Here is a 5,248-nt window from a genome sequence, read left to right as displayed (position 1 = left end):
ATCAAAATGGATGTCAATCCCTACCTTATGAAGCTAGCAGAATAGTGTATGCACATGGGGAAAATATGGAGGTCACTGTGAATTACCTGAACCTACCTTTCCTATACATGAAGTTCCATTATGTGAGCAACCTTTAATATTTTTATGCTAATAGATTACATTCTCTTCCTTTAGGAACTTCCTTTACTTCTAATTCTTTTCCAGCATTGAATCATTTAGAATCATAGATTGTGATTTCTGTTTCTTTATCCCCATCATCCACGTGCCTATTGAGTAGCTAACTTAGGAACACTCTTTCCAATGTCACCATTGCCACAGATTGTTGCCTTACCCCATAATTATGGTTTGAGTTGGCCTCAGCAGTGTTTTTTCCCAGTAGAATCCATTTGTCTTTGAAATATGTTCTGCTTGTGAATAGATCTTTACAGGTCCAAATAAGAACATTCAGTATAGAGATGGTTTTCCTATTTAAACTTGCCAAGCCATTATTGGCAAAAATAATTATATAAATCGGGTAGAGTTTGCTTTTCAAAAATTCTCTTTATTGTTTACTAGGTTTTGGTTGAATACAGTGAATATAAAAGCACTGAACACATGTCTAAAAAAGTATGTTTTTGTAACTCACAGAATAATTTTCATGAAGAGTAGAAATTTTCAAAAGTTCATGCGGTAGTTATGTCCACAAATGAACACAGAATTGGGCTTTTATTTAAAGACATAGGAATCAGATATTTGTAAGTAATTTTATAAAATAATGCAAAATTCCCCAAAATTGAAATTCAAAGGAAAATTATATATTATTTAGAAACACATCACACTAATAAGAATGTATTAAATTCAGAAATAACCATTACCATGTTTCCTACTCTGTTCCCATCTTCATCCATAGTAAAAAGGGTCACATCAAGATGTAAATATGTTAGGGACTATCTCATTTCCCACAGCAGTCACAATCTGCATTCTTATTCCTGAAGATAATCCAAGGCTATGCCAAGCCAGGACATACCAGAACTTCAAATTTTGTCAGAAAATGTGTACAACATACATATGTTAGCTTGACACTAATCTTTGAAGTCTGAGCATCATCTGTTGGGGTACAGAGACAATATAGCAGTGGCAACAGTCTGATTTAGAATCACCTGCCTAATATGTCCTTTCTTACATTTATTTTTATTTACCTCTATAAAGCTAGTTAATAAAATTGTCATTATTGGAAGCATGGAGAATTAAAGAAAGAAAAATTCTGCACACATTTTATTTATTTATTTATTTAAGTTGTAGGTGAACACACAGTATCTTTATTTATTGCTATGTGGTGCTGAGGATTGAACCCAGTGCCTCACACATGCAAGGCAAGTGCTCTACCACTGAGCCACAGCCATTTTATATAAACCTGTGCCACACTGAACTATTTTTTCTTATTGCAATGCCTTTTTCTTCAGGTTGAGCAATATAAAGTAGTCTGAAGTTACTATAGTTCTATTTAAAAATGTATATATGTAGAAGTTAGTTGACACAAAATTAAATTAAAAGGGGTGTTTTTTAAAATAATATAGTGACTTCCTCCTTTTTAATGTGGTTATGAATAGTAATTGAGTATCTATCAGGTTAAAAAAATATTTAGATAATATTTCTTTTTATTCTGGGAGTATTCCTGAGTATATAATTTTAACCATTTTTCTTTTTTGTTTTCCATTTTTTAATTGGTACACTGTAGCTGTAAATAATGATGGGATTTGTTGTTACATATTTGTACATTTTCACTAAGTGACCCTATCTTTGCATAGGATGAATCTTTCTATGCTGTCTTCCATAATCCTATGAACTAAACAACTGTGCCTCAATTTCCTTATCTGATGCATGAAGGTAAAAGTAGTCTCCATCATATGTGTCTCATGAAGATGAAGTTGTTAATGCACGTAAAACCACAAGGGTCATACAACATGACAATATAATTTAGCCAGTACCACTTACCAGTATCTCCCCTTCCCCTCACCCCTTCCTTCCCCTTTCCTGGCCCCTTTCCATGATATCCCCCTCCAGCTTTTCTTTTTTCTTCTCTAGCTTCCACACATGAGAGAAAACATACACCTTGTCTTTCTGAGTTTGACTTATTTTCCTTAAAATAATGTTCTCAAGTTCCATCCATTTTCCTGCAATTGCCGTAATTTCATTTTATATATGGCTGAATATTGTGTATTGTGTATATATATCACATTTTCTTTACCCATTCTTCCACTGATGGACATACATCTAGGCTGGTTCCATGGTTTGCCTTTTGTGAACTGTGCTGCTATAAACATGAGTGCACATGCATCACTGTAGGAGAATGGCTTTAATTCTTCAGAGGAAATACCACAGAGTGATTTAGCTGGATCATCTAGTAGTTCCATGCCTAGTCTTTTGAGGAGACTCAATATAGATTTCCATAATGGTTGTACTAATTTACAATCCCACCATAAAAGTGTAAAACTGTTTAATCATTTTCATTAAAGTCATAAATTAGAATGTTTAAAGACAAAAATTCAGCTGCTGATTATTAGCTTATGTCTGTATTTTCACATCATGATGCTGTATACTTGATTTTTAAGTCTCATATATAAGTGTCAACTGTGTAATGTCCAGATTATTATTATAAATGATATTCTATAGAGACCTGAATAATTTCCTAAAACATGTCAACAAAAGAGAAGAAAATACAGCAAGTAAGAGGCTAAAGGATTAAGACGTTGGAGTCAGGGGCAAGTGTCATTATGATTTTAAAATTTTATGTGATGATTTCAAGATTTTATTAAAAGGATACTTTAATTTGCATAGTAATTTTATTTTCTAAATTTATTTGCTCTGAAAGATATTATCTCTTGAAAAGTACAAAGAAATGAATAAACTAATATTTGTTTGATATTTATTAATGACAGGTCTGTTATCAGATTTTTCACATTTATTATTTCATTCAGTTTTTGAGGGAATTAATTTTATTATAAGAAGAATGCTCAAGGTTACAAGATCATAAGCAGCAATTCCTATCTATTGATTTAAATCTCTATTTAGGAGAGTACATTCAGAAGCAAAGGCATCCAAAGACCATTCTAAACAACCATGTGCTGTCATCTTATAAAAATCAATACAAGCTGCTGAAAAAGGAATGCAGATCACAAACACACACACACACACACACACACACACACACACCAGTACCACCACACTCCTCATTTTTCCATTAAGAGCATCTTTCCACCAGGTTTGATTTTTTCCACGTTGTAGGCATGGAGGTAAATAACATAACAGAAAGACAATTGAGGCCTTCTTTAGACCAGGACTTTCTGCATTTTGCCAGCTGTGCTTAACTGCCTGGAATGATGGATGCAAGCCCCCTACCCCAGGGTGTCCCTACATGTTCATGTGGCTCCTTCTGTAAGACCTTGGGGCCACTGCCTTGAATCAGGGATGGCCTGGGAACTGACATTGCCAATAGAATATGAAGGAAGTAGCACTGTATAATTCTCTAGAGATTGCCTTAGATACCACATCCCTGTGAAGATTATCCATGTGTAAAACCATTAGGCAGCCATGGTCCCTAGGCTCTGGCCTATAGAAGCCAAATTTTCACTAAGTGACCACATCTTTGCATAGGATGAATCTTCCTATGCTGTCTTCCATAATCCTATGTACTAAACAACTGTGCCTCAATTTCCTTATCTGATGCATGAAGGTAAAAGTAGTCTCCATCATATGTGTCTCATGAAGATGAAGTGGTTAATGCATGTGAAACCACTAGGGTAATGCTTTATTCATAACAGCCTGTAAGTGGTAGTTCTCCACAAGAATCTGTTATAATGAAAGTCTAGAGAAGACACATGACATTAGGTGAAGCTATAAGAACCATTTCTTTTGGGCGCTGGGATTATAAAACAAGACAACTATTTAGAAAAGAATCTCAACGTTCCTTTTATGCTGTGTTTGATCTAGGGCAGATTCCAGTGCCCACTTAAGGACAGCTATACAGGTTGAGTTAAAGTGTTGAGGTCTAAGGACAGGGGCAGGGGGACTCTTTGTTTTCCACTCACATTCAGGATCTTGGGAGGACCTTGTCTTGCAGGTTGGCCACACCTGCTTGAGGCTCAGACTCAGAACAACAGAGAAACATGGTCAGGCAGAGAAAGACTAATATTTAGTTTCTCAAAACTACATTCACTTCTCAAATAGTCTGTGTCTGATATGAGAGCCTATCTGGAGTCTATCCTGAAGACTCCAGGTTGGGATCCCTAAGTCAGTTGGTTAACGGGGAATGTAATAGGACAGAAGAGGTTACAACAAACAGAACAAAAATAGAATTTTGTATACAAGAGGTACTTGAAGCAAGGGGAAGGGAGTTCATGGTTCAGTGTAGGACCCAGCAAGTCTTCCCAGTCACAAAATGGATTGTTGTACCATACAAATATGCAAAACTCCTGGCATATGCAAGACCAGTGTTTAGCAAACCTCTGGAACATTGGGTCCAAAGGTTGAATTCCTCTTTACTAATGTTAGAGGAACTGGGACAAAAGTGAAATGTCAATGGATGACAATAAAAGAGAAAGATTAGTGTATTGGGAAAAAATTAATCTTCATTCACTGATGAGTCAGTAATATTTTGTTTTCTCCACTTACCAATGTGAAAGATAAGGAAATGAGTAGGTTATTGACTAGGTCAAGTTTTTTAAATTGGCTTCATTTACACATAGTTTTTTTAAGATTATATAGTGTCTTTGGTTTCAAAGTAAATACTTTATCTTAAAAACTGGCCTCAAATGTGGAGCAGTAAGCTATAATACATACAAAAGATTTTTAAAAAAATACTCATCTAAGAGCAATTTTATACGTTGCTTTGCTCCTATCATTTGAAGGGAAAATGGAGCTGTATTTCGATCTGTTCTGCCGCTGGACAGTCCTTTCTGTTGCCTGTGGGTCCTCTACTTGCTGTGCCAGGAATGTCTGCAGATGCAAATTAAAAGTCTTTGGATCTTCTCAGAGATGCTGGCAGCTTTTCCTTGGCTCCACCACAGGTGATTTATTCCTTTTCTTAGGATATTCATATTAATCCAAGTGCAAATCTTAGCTTGCCCTTTTAGTCTCCTTACAATTCAAAACATTTGGTCTGACTCTTCTGTCCACTTCTTCCCTGTGACCAGAATTATATGAGAATCATGCAGAAATTTTTCAATTATTCCAGGAATTTGTTGTTACCTCTCTGGGTGAAAAAAAAATC

The sequence above is a fragment of the Marmota marmota genome, unplaced genomic scaffold, assembly GCF_001458135.2.
Source record: "Marmota marmota marmota unplaced genomic scaffold, marMar, whole genome shotgun sequence".
NCBI lineage: Eukaryota > Metazoa > Chordata > Mammalia > Rodentia > Sciuridae > Marmota > Marmota marmota.
The sequence above is the reverse complement of the archived record's forward strand: the minus strand, read 5'-3'. Positions refer to the sequence as shown.